The sequence below is a fragment of the Cavia porcellus genome, unplaced genomic scaffold (genome assembly GCF_034190915.1).
Source record: "Cavia porcellus strain 051 isolate PalLab524CR breed Dunkin Hartley unplaced genomic scaffold, mCavPor4.1 scaffold_37, whole genome shotgun sequence".
Lineage (NCBI taxonomy): Eukaryota > Metazoa > Chordata > Mammalia > Rodentia > Caviidae > Cavia > Cavia porcellus.
In genome coordinates, this window is record NW_026947520.1 from 9,001,650 (window position 1) to 9,015,668 (window position 14,019).

The 14,019-nt window shown below is 38.7% G+C and overlaps 1 long non-coding RNA gene across 1 annotated transcript in view; it reads right to left on the reverse strand.

Annotated features, from left to right (window-relative positions):
- Positions 1-329: 329 nt before the first annotated feature.
- Positions 330-14,019, reverse strand: part of LOC101787980 (uncharacterized) — a 61,151-nt gene continuing 47,461 nt past the window's right edge. The window contains exons 4-7 of the long non-coding RNA XR_010045582.1: positions 8,640-8,834; positions 7,138-7,452; positions 979-1,075; positions 330-467 (exon numbers count right to left, since the gene is read on the reverse strand). This is a non-coding gene — a long non-coding RNA (uncharacterized LOC101787980). The remainder of the gene's footprint in view (positions 468-978; positions 1,076-7,137; positions 7,453-8,639; positions 8,835-14,019) is intronic.

Here is a 14,019-nt window from a genome sequence, read left to right on the forward strand (position 1 = left end):
TTAAATCTAACAGGTTATAAAATATCTATGAAAATACACATATCTACTTTAGCTTTTAAATACATCAATAGAGACATACATATAAATATTTCTGTGTGTGTGTTTGTATATGTAGATATATATAGAGAGATATGCCAGTCTACCTACCAAATGTTAACAATAGTTAAGACAATATTGGTAGGAGTAGAGTTTAATTTTTATTTATGTTCATGTGGAGTTTTTCTATACCACAAACATGTCACTGAAAAATAAATCTTTTTTTAAATAAATCTTTTAAAAAGTCAAGAAGGCCAAAGCAACTGATAAATAATTTTTTTACATATCATTGTCTCCTCCTCCAAAAGACCACACAGTTCTTCCATCTTTAGACAGAGCAATAGTATGTGAACTGCCACAAGAAACCTCTCCAACATTGCTAATGTCTTTTACTAACATTGGAATGTTACAGCTATTGCTATCACCATGACCTTAGATGAAAAACACAATGAAGAAGCAGTGTTAACTCCTTTTCTATAGGCAATCATTGCACAAGTAGAATAAACATCACAAGTTATTTTGAAGTGCATTTAAATATGACAAGTGGAATCATTCCTAGTATCTTCTTAATCAGTCGTTCAGTAGAATGACTGGGGCATCCAGACACCAGTGAAGCATCTGACATTCTATCAATGGTGCTAGAATCATGCTTGTACCAACTTGTTTCCATGACCCAGTAGATTAAAACATCATATCATGATGGTATGTTTCTTATTCCTAAAGCTGTACAGTGCCTGGCCATAATATAAGGTCTAGGTTAAAAACTTACTAGATATAATTACATTTTACATAACAGCATGAGCCTGTAGATATAAAAACTATATGCCCCTGAGCTTAAAATTAACATAAGAAATGGTCTATATATCTATTCTCACAGCTTCTCAGTAACTCTAATCATTTTTATTTTCTGTAAGAATAATTTTAATTTTTAAAAAAACTTACCTAATCTTCCAAAGTCTCCTTCACCCCATGTATATAATTCACTGTCCTCTGCAACAGCAGCACTGTGCCAGTATCCAGCTGACACACAAACAACTACCTGCATGACACACACGGAAATTTAAAGAGCACAGATGCTAAAACACACAGTCTGTACACTTCAAAGATACTAATATTCTACTAAGACTTCAAGATACTAATATTCACAGCACTTTCAAAAAACATTCTAATGTGGAAACTACACTCAGGACAAGACACGAGTGTCCTGATTACTTGTAAGGTAGTCAAGGAAGTGTCTATGTTCTACTTGCCAAGCAACAAACCTTGGCTTCCACCCATGTGAGAGAACTTTTCTCAGTTTATATAAAGGCACTGCAAGGGCTGGCAGGATCTCTAAAGGTATCAGTCTAAATACTTGTAGAAATACCAAACGTATCTTGGCTTAGAGTAGGAAAGATCACAGTCCTTTCAGAACAATAATAAACTCCATTCCCAATACTGAGGACTGAACCCAAGGATGCTCTACCATGGAGTGACATCATACCCAGCTCTTTTTATACTTTGAGACATGTTCTCATTAAGTTGCCCAGGCTCATCTGGAACTTGTGACCCTACTGCCTCAGGGTCCTAAATAGCTAGGATTACAGGCACACTCCACAGTACCTGGTTAACAATTTTTACATATATAGTTAGCACAAAATATCTAGATCTAGCTGATCAAGAAAATCTCATTGTGGGGCTGGGGATTTAGCTCAGCAGCATAAGTGCCTGCCTGGCAAGCATGAGGTCATGAGTTCAATTTCCGGTACAAAAGAAAATTATTATTAACTGGGTGTGGTGGCACATGGTAATTACCCTGACACTCAAGAGGCTGAGGCAATAGGATCACAATGAGTCCAAAACCAGCCTCAATACACAATGAGTTTCTGAACTACACAAGACCCTGTCTCAAAAACAAAACATTATATAATAGATCTCTTATTATATAATAAAGAGATTGATTATTACTAATTTAGAAAACTCAAAAGCAATATATAGGCATCTATTAATTAAGGGGGTAAAGAATCAAGGGGGTAAAGATGTACAGTACATCAATATAATGCAGGTATCACTCATACCTTCTAACACCGATAGAAACCATAGCAACCAAAAATATGAAAAAAAACTGCACTAAAAGCTCCATATCTATTTAATTTCCAAAGATTAAACCACACGGTAGGAAACTAAATATGAGATTAAATTAAAAATATTCAGCACCAGGCAGGGAAGGGAGGTGGTGGTGGTACTGTAATCCCTGCACTTGAGAGGCTAATGCAGGAGGATCAATGTAAGTTTGAGGTCAGCCTGAGCTGCTACTGAGTTCAAAGCCACTCTGAACAGCAGAGGAAAACTCTGTCTCAAAAAAAAAATCAGCATCTAATAGATTAAATAGATGCTAAAAACTTGTGAAATGTTTCTCAATTTAAAATTGTATGATATTTTTCCTTTATCATATTTGTACTATTATTTGTGTTGTGGTATTGGCTATTGTATTCAAAGCTTCACACAGAGGCTTGGCAAGCCCAAACACCTGAGCTATACCTTCAGCAACCCTCCCCCTTGTTTTATCTACAGGGTCTGAGTTTCTCAGGGTGGCCTAACACTTGGAATCCTCCTGCCTCAGCCTACCATTAGCCAACAGTACAGGCATACACCACCACACCCCACACTATTTTTTTCTTTGTTTTTCAATTTTATTTTGAAAGTAGTAAAATACAACAGATCAAGACAGAATAAAGCCAACTAAAATTGTACAGTGCAATTGGTACAGAACTTCACAGCAGGTTACTGGGATAACAGTAATAAGTATCACAGTATATTTCATTATCTTTACAATAGTTGTTCTTTCAACTACATATATCAAAATAAAATGAAATACAGAATATTACAGAACTTATCAAAACAGAATATTGAATAGAGCAGTACCATTAATCAGAACAGAGCAAAACAGTTATAAAAATATTTGCCTTCAAAGAGATGGTAGAAGGAAATCCCCCTTATTTGCTATGGTCAATCTCCCAGGTGATGCTCAGATTTCTGGTTCCCATTTGCTAACGGGGGGACAGAAGAAGTGGGGTAAGGAAAGTGGGATATTTGACTGTAGACCGTGCACCAGTAGCTTCACGACTGCTTAGCAGGGAGGCAGGCTGGTTGCTTCACAAGTTCCAACATAGTGTGGATCTCAGAAGATACTGGTGGTTCTCCCCGTGAAGGGGCTGTAGTCTGCCACACCACCACTGCTTACCAGGGAGGGGAGCTGCTTGCTTGGTTTCCCAGGGTCCTAAGTTCCAACATGGTACAGATCTCAGGAGACACTGGTGGTTCTCCCCCTGGAAGGGCCCAGCCGGCCACACCACCACTGATTACCAGGGAAGGGAGCTGCTTGCTTGGTCTCCCAGGGTCCTAAGTTCCAACATGGCACAAATCTCAGGAGACACTGGTGGTTCTCCCCCTGGAAGGGCTGCAGTCTGCCACACCGCAGCCACTTACCAAGGAGGGGAGATGCTTGCTTGGCTTCCCAGGATCCTAAGTTCCAACATGGCGCAGATCTCAGAACAGAATTGATTTGAATGATGGTTTTCTCTCTCTCCCTGGTTAACAACGTTAATCACAACGGCCTCCGGCCTCTGTTAATCTCACTTACCTGTTTAACAATTGGACCTTACATTATAAATGAATTAGTAAATTATGTCAAAGATCAGGTTCATAAAATTCATGATTTTAAAGACACAAGTTTATGAACAGATACCTCTGCTTGAAAACTCCATGAGCCAATCATTTGGTTCATTGACAAAAATCAGTGGGGAATGTTATGCTCTACGCTTATCACCCTAGTAACCATGTACCCAGAGCACCGATTACATTGTTATAAATTAGTTATAAATTAACTGAGGTGTGCTATACTGTTCTGTATGCATCATCACCTTAGTAACCTGTTTGTTCACCAAGGGCTGTAACTTAAGAAAAAATAAAAAGGCCTACTACCAACTGCGAAACATCTCTGACCTCAAGCAAAGGGAAACAAAGGCCTTCCTAATTCCTGCTCTGTCAGGTCACTTGGTTAATGTGCTATAAAAATCTGTCAAAATTCTGATTTAGTTGCACAGCTTTGCAAACTCCATCTTCTCTATGCCGCTGTGTACCAGCTTAAATAAATCGCTCTCTTATAGACGTCTTGCCCTCTCCCCCTTGACAACAAACAACATTATGGGGGTACAACACTGACCACTTCCCTGATGCGTGGGAAACCCCCTAGAGCTGCTGCCCCACGCCTGTGTCCTGTTGTACTTGCCCCACAGGTCTTCACACCCCTTTATGGGATTAATTACTGGTAGGTCACCCTGATTGGCAGGGCCAGGCTCCCTCTTTGTAATCTCTAAATGGCATCTGGGGAACACAACTCTCTCCCCTGTCCCTCTAGCTCCAGACACAGGGATCCAAGGGCTCTCAGGGCCACCAGGATGCCCTTACTGCACTCCCAGGGCGAGAAGACTAAATTCACAGTGTGTATGGGCGAAGGCCTGAGCCCAGAGTCCAGGGGAAGACAGAAGATGAGGCTTGACAGGGTGGCATTAGGGTCAAATGAAACCCACTCTCGTTAACCATTACCATCACTTCTTAAAGGAGTCTTCATACTAAGTAGGAAGCTTTTCCAGGAAAACCACTCTCCTCTCACCTAGAAAATATCATTTGGTAAAACTTTTTTTTTCAGACTGATGTAACTTTCAGGAGATGCCTGTGTGAAGTCCAGTGCTTGGCACCCACTCGCATGGGTCGTCATGCACGCGCACACGCACGCGCCTGCACCTGTGAAGTGGGCTTAACGTGAGAGAGCTGGGGCGAAGGTCACAGTCCGTCTGCGGTCCGGCTTGATAGCGCCCAGGCCAAGCCTGAGCTCAGGATCCCGCTCGCTGGGCTGACTGGGCTAGCGGTGCGGTGTGGAGCAAAGCGGGGAACCCCACCCCACCCCTGCACCAGCTTAGCGCCCTTGTGGGTGGCCGCGGACTCCCTGCCACAGGCATGGGTGCTGCTGGTTTAGGGGTGTCGGCAGTTTCCTAGGAGACCCTGGGATCCTTGGCTGCCTCCAAGACAGGCTGCAGGAGGGAGGCCCTGAAACGCAGGCTGGCACAGGGGCGAATTAACAAGGGGTCAGGGAACCCCAGACCACGCGCGCCCCTTCCCCTTGTACCCACTGGTGTGCGCTAGACAGCTCGGAGCGGGCACGCGCCTGGCGGCCCGGGGACACGTGGAGCAGCAAGTTGGAGGCCACGCACAGGCCGCCACCTGGGCCGGAGCAGCCACTGCTCCAGGAAACGCCGCGCCCTGGCACCGAGGCCGTGCCAAGCTGACTGTCGCCTCACGGCTCAGGTGGGTTTTCCGGCCCGCACCCGGGACCCACGCTGCTTTCCGAGACCTAGGGCCCCCCCGCGCCTGGCTGCAGCAGCCTCGACCCGCTGCACCCAGGCTCTGCGCTCCCTAGGGGCGCCCGCACGGACCCCGCCAGACCCCGCCGGACCCCGGCTCCCTGTCCTACTCCCCGACCCTGCGACCTGGCTCCCCGGGCCCACGGCCGCGTTGGAACCCCGTTCACGCTCCCAGCCTCCTCTGCCCCTCTGCGGCCCCCTCCCAGGCGCTGGTGGATCTCCTCCAGCCCACACTATTGTTTTTAATTGGAAATATTTACACTATAAAAATGAGGCATTCAAAGGAATATAACTAATGAAATTAAGGAAGTATTAGACCAAGAAAATACAATTTAAAATAATTTATCTGAAGCTCCATAGAACCTAACATTCAATATGTCATTAAGTATCCTCTGATGCTTTCAAAGTGCAATATTCCTAGGCCCTTTGCCTTGAGGTTGCTATAGAAGTTAAAATAATGCAAATTATGAGAGAGTAAAATTTATTTGCTAGCCAACCAGATCAGAAAATCTCTCATGAAGGAAAAGTGTGCCACTAGTAATACTGGTATAAAGTTAACATTTAGACTTTCCAAAGTTGTGGAGGTTTTCCCGCTCTGTACTGAGCACTGAATCCAGGGATTTTCCACTGACCTATATCCTTAAGGCCCCACACCCAACATTTTTCCCCCTTGAAGCAGGGTAGCCCCAAATTGCCAAACTGCCCAGGCTGAGCTCAAACTTGTTATCTTCCTTCCTTAGTCTCTCAGAGTCCCGGAATTACAGATACGTGCCACCACATCTGGCTAGATTTCACAAAGATTTTTATGTAAAGAAGCATTTATAGAAAAAATGCAAAACACTTATAGAAAGAATGCATATAAGTTCACCTGCTTTCTTTATATATGATTTAGGTTCAGTTTCTTGTGGTATCAATTATTTCTGTGAGACTCTAGACGATTATTTAACCATTCTAAATACTTCTTCATCCAGGTCTATTAAAATGCAACCTTCTCCAAGAAAATCCTGATCCCTCATATAATGCTTAGCCTAAGTTATTTTCTATTGCACTATTCAATTTTTTCTTTATAACTGATTGGGAGGGGGTATCGGCGATCAAACTCACAACCTCGCACTTGCCATGCAGGTGCTTGTGCCACTGAGCTAAATCCCCAGACCTGAAATTATTTTATATATTTGATTTATCCTGAAGACTAAAGCTGTATGAGAACACAGCATTTTTCTAATGCCTAACAACATTGCACTACACTTGGAAACAAATAAATAGTGGTTGAATGAATGATTCCCAGTTTCCTAATCAGTAAAATGGGGGAAAAATACCTCACATGAAAATTAATTCTTATAATAATATACAAACTAAAACTGAGCCAAGAGCAATGATGTGCACTTAAGAGTTGAAATACACAGGAGGCTAGAGCAAGAGGAGCACTTGAACTCCAGAGTTCAAGGCCAGCAGGCAATAGCACAAGACCTCATCTCAAAGAAAGAAAGAGAAGAAAAAATTTAAAAGCATTCATAAAGAATTAAAATTGAATACTGTATGTGAAAGTGTTCTGTAAACTATAAAGCAGATACAGAAAAATTTAAGTCAAAGGGTAAGGGATGAGGGGCAACTTCAGAAATACATCAAAATCTAAAAGATACTATCAATTACAATACCACTATTATCTAATAATTTAATCTAAAAACAATGCACATACCTTTCCCTGAAAAGGCCCCTGAATAAGCTTGGGGTATTTCTGGGTTGAACTATTTCCATGTCCTAGTTTCCCATAGTCATCATCTCCCCAGCTGAAGACTTCTCCTTCTGTCGTAAAAGCTAAAGTGTGACCATCAGAGCCTTTAGAAGATGAAACCTTTTTAATGAACCTGTGAGGTTCAAAGGTTAACTTTTATAAAGTAGACTAATTATATTGGAGATCTCCAAGGCCCAGGCTCCCATAGCTGCCTTTACCGCAAGCTCTGACCGAACCATCCATAGAAATAACGAAAGTGCAATACTGTCCAGCTTCAATCTACAAATGAACACAATGACAATATAAAATGCTTCTGTGGGTATCAAGGTGTAATATTTAAAATCAGTGTTAGCAAAGAAGTTCAACAGTTAGGGTTAGGCTTAGCGGAATATGGCATGAATATACATAAAAATGAATAAGTAGAGAAATACTAACAGTATTTTCATGTTAACTTCATCTTTGAGCTCAAATTCACATTTATATTATCCTTCCAATTTATCCTTCATGTCTCCACAAAGCCTCGTGTACTCATAGGTGGAGCGTTTCTATGGTGGCTAGATTAGGGTGTATGGTGCTGGAATTAAAAATGTAATGCTGGGATGAAGGGCACCCCACCAAGTGTGAGTGGCATCCCCCAAAGGCAGGAGCCTGGAGGGAATATAATGAAACAGAAAGAAGCTGCCTCGGCCTCTGCAGCTGCCTCTTCCCCGCTCCGCTGCTTTGTTGCCTTCTGCTTCCTAGAGACTGTTTCTCCTCTATGCTGTCCCTCTGCAGTGCCACCCTGCCTTGAAGCCAGCCAACTACAGAGTGAAAGGTCTACAACTGGAACTGAACTAAACCTCTTCTTCTTTAATTTGGGGTGTCAGGTATTTTACCTCAAAAAAAAACAAGTAACTAAGACATCTACCAGTCATGATTGAATGAAACAACAAAGTAAAATGTTTTAGTCTCATTTTATAGTTGGAGAAGGAAAAGAAATAAAATGTTCTTATAAATTCCTTAGGGAAATTATGGAAGAACCATACAGAACATTCTCTAAACTCATTCAGAAAAAAAATACATTTCAATTAAAATAATAAAATAGAAGTTCTTGCTTGAGCTACAAATGTTAAAAAAAAAGTAATCATAATAAGAAAATGAAATGCCTATCTAGAAAAAGGAAAATTAAGGTCTTTAGCCTTTCTTTAGTCTTATTTGCCAAGTGTGTTGAATATAATGGTAAAATCTATTCAATTCAAAAGTCTTTCTAAGAATCCAAATCTCAATTTAGTTTCTGAACCTTGGAAACAGTGTGAAGTGTTTGGGAGATCAAAAAGGCATTTTTCTACTAAAATGAAAAATGGATGCAGTATGGCATTAACACAACATAAACAAGAAACAATCAAGAATTTTCATTCATTTAAAAGATACTCTTAACAAAAAGCAAGTAAGTATAAAGCCATTTGTAAAGTATGCAGGGAACTTACCGTCTGGGCATCAGAGAAACTGGGAGCTAGTTTGGGTTGCAGTATTTTTTCCTGTGTGCCTTCTATCAGCTGATGACTGCTGTTACTTCCCCAAACATAAACCTCACAGGTTTCAGAGACAATGGGAGCATCTCCAGTCTGAATGCTATCTGGGCTAGCACATGTTTTTGAGTAATCAGAAGCCATTCTCCAAACCTATAAAAAGTTTAAAGTAGGAAAAAACGAAACATTTTTAGTTTAGGCATTTTATGCATATTCTCTAAAATTATTGTTACCTTTCTTCCACTTTCAACTGCTCAACCTAAGAATAACACATCTAGTCTTACATATTTAGTCTTAAACACAGATAACTAGAATATGTACTTGCACAGAATAAATCACTAAAAGATATTCATGTAAGAATACAAAATGGAAAAGGAGATATCTTTCCAAATATGAATTTTATTACTGAATACAACCGCATTATAAAAAAAATAAAGTTTAAAAAACACAGAGAAAACCACCATTGATAATCTCATCACCCTAATATAGTAAATGTTATCTTTTTTATGTGTCATTCTGGAATTTTTTTATATACATACTAACACAGTCATTACTATAGTTATATAAATGTGACAAACGTTACAAAAGCTCATGCAAAATTTACTGTCTGCGTAATATTTACAACTGAAAAATATTCAGTACAAAAATCATTATTTAACCATTTACCTTTAATAAGATTTAAATTGTTTCATTATTTTATAGGCCATTTTTAAGAATATAGTTGTTACTATATTTTTTATGACTTCCTTAGTAGAGAATCTAAAAAGTGGTATATCAAAAAAGGACAATAGAGGCTGGAGATTTAGCTCGGGGGCATAAGCGCCTGCCTTGCAAGCAGGCAGTCGTGGGTTCGATCCCCAGTACCGATAAAAAGGAAAAAGACAAAAAAAAAAGGACAATAATCCTACAATCTTGTAATTCTTGAAATGTACTATAGCAAACTATTCCCCAAAATGTTTATAACATTGCTACCAAAGAAAGGCCATCCTCAAAACATGCGCGTCCAGAACACATACACACTCACACACACAAACTCATATACAAAATAAAAGGCATGGCTTACTTACCGTTTGTGTTGAATACAATGGTAAAATCTTCTGCTAGTCACAATGTTTTGTTTTGCTTTTAATCTAAACTTCTCATCAAAAGCACAGGAACGGGTCTTTGGGAGAGTACCAATGTCACTACAGCACCCACACCATTGATGTGTATTGTGCTTTTGAAAGTGTTTTGTTTTTTGGGCTTTGGGGGTTTTGTTTGCCAACTTCAGGGAAAAAAGGGAGAGGCCACTAATCTCACATGTCCTTATTATCAGTAGGGCCACAATTTTGCCATCTATTTGTTTACCACATTATAGTAAGTAAACTTATTTATTAGTGGTTAATGGATTTTTTACTGACTTGTATGCACTCAATACAATAAAGACCTTCAGTGTGACAAGAGCAATTTTGAAGACGCTATTTGGTTCAGTTTTTTTTTTTTAATTTTGTTTTTGCCTAACTGAGCAAGACAATATAAGAAGAATCTTTGAAATCAGACACTATATTAGTTTGCGTGCACATTAAGTGGGCAAAGATAGAATAATTTTAGTGAGAACCTTTAAATAGAATGCAAAACAACAAGTTGGACAAGCATTTTCCAGTGAACATGAAGACAGTTCTAAGAACACAATAAATAATATGTAAGTGAAAACACCTCATCCCCAAGAAAAGATAGGAAATTTTGCTGGTGACAAAAAGATGGTGGGGCCAAGATGGTTAAAACTATTCATTGAAAGACAGATTACTGTAATACGGTTTATAAACAAGAAAAAACGCAGCCTTCTCATACTTCTGCTCTCCACAACACTGAGAAGAAACTACTCACAGAGCTTAAAATGTTTTTTAAAAATAATCATCTAGCTCCTGTGAACTCTTGAAAAATTAACCAGCTTCAGGACTCGTTTCTAGAAGAGAGCCCCACACTGATAAGAAACTCCTGGAAGTGCAAGGAATGATGGAGAGAGTGAAGGTGAAAGCAGGGAAGGAGAACAAGCTGGGAAGACACCATTGTTTCTCAAAATCGCACAAAGATAACATGAGGGCAGGGGTCTATAGAGTTAGAAAAGATGTAATGAATCCTAACCTATTTTAAAAGTTTAGGAAAAGTAATTTCACATAATGACCAACACTAAAGTGCTGACTGAGGTCAAATCCTGTTGTTATTAAAAAAGCAAAGGAAAAGGAGCACAGTAACATCCAAAACACACCACAAGAAAAATGTCTACAAAACAAAATAACTAACTTATTTCAAAACAGGTTAAAGAGGGTTGAGGATTTAGCTCGGCAGCATAAGCACCTGCCTGGCAAGCTGGCAGGCACCAGGTCGTGAGTTGGATCCCAAGTACCAAAAAAAGAAACAGAACAATAGGTTAAAGGGATTAGGAAAATGAAATTTGACAGAAAAACACAAATTTGAATTGGCAATGCTAAAAAATGAAGCGACATACTTAATAAAGAAGTAGAAATAAAAAATATTTCCAAAAGAAAGACTAAACTAGCAAAACTACAGAAGTAAATAATACAATAGACAATGCCCTATAAGGAACAAAGGATGAAAAAGAAGGTATTTTTAGAAATTAAAAAAACAAGATATTTAAAAGTTTAAGAATAAATGACACTGTTAGGCAAAGATCTAACCTACAAATAATTGGAAAGAAACATACAAAGAAACTAATACTAGAAAATATAATTTAAAGACATTTTTCTGAAATTAAAAATATTTGAAACTATATATTGACTTCTCATGACTCTAGGACCATATCCAGAGCAAGTAATATCAAGATGGATTCTAGTAAAATTACTGATCTTTACAAGCAAAAAATGTTCTGCAAAAGACTTCTCAGCAAAACAAGCATGTGACTCACAGAAAAGAACGATTATCTTTGGACTTGGTCTTAAGACAGCAACTCATCATGCTAAAAGAAATTGGGTTAACACAACATACAGAGAAAAAAAATGTAAAGCCAGGAGTAGTGGCATAAGCCTATTTTCCCAGCACTCTTGGAAGGTGAGTCAAGAGGATCATAAATTTGATCACAGCCTGGGCAACTCAGCAAGACTCTGGGGACAAAAAAAAAAATGCTGGAGATGTTACTCAGTGCAAAGGCCCTAGATTCAAACTCAGTGCAAAGGCTCTAGATTCAAACTCAGTGCAAAGGCTCTAGATTCAAAACTCCAGTACTGGAGAAAGGGAAAAGACAAAATGACAGACATACAAAGGAGAGAAGGGGACAAAGGGTGAGAGAGAAAGAAAAAGGCACAGAGGGGAGGAAGGACAAAGGGAGAAAGTGGGGGAGGAAAAGCGAACCAGAGAATTTATTTCCCAAACATTTTGTAGTAAACAGCATAGAAATTATCAATATACAAAAACTATGAGGCTATCATTCCTCTGAGTTTTTTAAAAATCTACTACAAGATGGGCTTCAAACAACCAAAAAGATTACAGAGACCAGAAGTAAGCATTACATATATAGTTACTTACAGAACTAATACTAAATGAGGGCTTAAAAGTACATAATATAGAGTATGTAATGACTACATATTCTAAGTACAACTACAATAAAGCAGAACATTACAAAGTTAATTTTCAGTAATCACCAAAAAGTAATATTTGTAATTATTATTATTTTAGGACAGCTGTGTGTATGTTTATGTGTGCATTTGTGTGCATAATGTGATTAAAACAAATCAGTAATTGTAAGATAATCTAAATCTATCATCCCTGTATCCTTTAAAATCAGCAATTTTAGTTAGAAGGAAAAAAGATATAAATGTAATATAAAAAAGGCTAAATCAGAGGTAAATATACCTGGCTTTAAATATACCACACAGGCATACATCCCACAACACACCACAATTTCCTTCCTCTGTTTATTAGAAAAGCCTAGAAAATTAAGATCAACTCACTAGCAGTAAGCATCTCTAGCACCCTCATCATGGTATTGAAATTAACAATTCTCAATAACAAAATCACAGCCTTTTTGAAGAAATATCAAGTTTATTCCCAGGGCAAGAAATGCACATGATGCACCAAGAATAATATGCTGTATCAAAAAGCAAAGAAACTCTTGAAGAGTTAGCAGCCTTATGTCAAAAGAATTTAGAAAAATTTTGAAAATATTACCACCCTGACAAGACAAGACAACAAGCCTAAATAAAGCAACACTGACCACAAATAATTCAACACTCAAGTTTAAAATCATATTTGTTAATCAAGTTTTTAATCAAGCTTAAAAGGATGATAAAGGATCAGTTCATTAAATTGAAAATAAAGGCTAAGGATTTAGCTCAGTGGCACAGCAACTGCCTGCTTAGTACAAGGTCCTGAATTTGATTCCCAGTATCAAATAATAATAATAATAATAGTAATAGTAATAATAAATTGAAAATACAAGTAAGTAGGGAGAGTCAAGCATCTTTTCTGCCTTTCCTGCATGAGCGATAGCAGAGTAACCAAACAGTTGATATGGAAAGCATCTCTTTATAAAAACATTCTTACTAATAAATGAAAAAATAATAGAATTAAAACACCATAACAACTAACCACAAATCAATTAGATCTAGTTGTTAAGCACCACAAAGAGGTAATCAGATGAAACCAGATGAAAAAACACAATACCATGTATGTATCTTGCCAAATAATCAAACCTGAGACTGACTGAGCCTCTGGATCCAGATGCCAACCTGCAGGCAACTCAAAAGACAAAGACACTGAACTGATTTAAGAGTAGTCAATCAGCAAAATACAGACTAGGAAAATCTACAGTCTAAGTGAGCTACTGCACATATACAGTGAAGGAAAAAAAGGATGTATCGATTCAGAGATTGAAAACTTTTCTATTTTTTAATGGGCAAGAATGAACTAGTATCTAGGGAGGCATACCTGAGCAACATCCCTACAAAGAACCACAAGGAAGTTGTTAGTCTAAAAGCCATGTAAGTGATTATGTTCAGGGAAGGAGGAAAGAAGTTATGACAAGGACGTGAAAGGCTTCTGCCATGGCCAGGAAAATTCTATTTGTTTATCTGAGTACAGATTAAAAAGGTGTTTATTTAATAATCCCTTGAGTCATACATGTCCTTCTGTATGTGCTTTAATAATAAAAAATTTTGCCAGGTGTGGTGGCACATGCCTGTAATCCCAACACTTGGGAGGCTGAGACAGGAGGATCATTTCAAGTTGGAGACCAGCCTGGGCTACAAAATGAGCTCACAGCCAGCCTGAACTGCACAGCAACACCTTGTCTCAAAAACACAAAATAATAATAAATAATAAGTTTCTCAATTAAATTTACCAG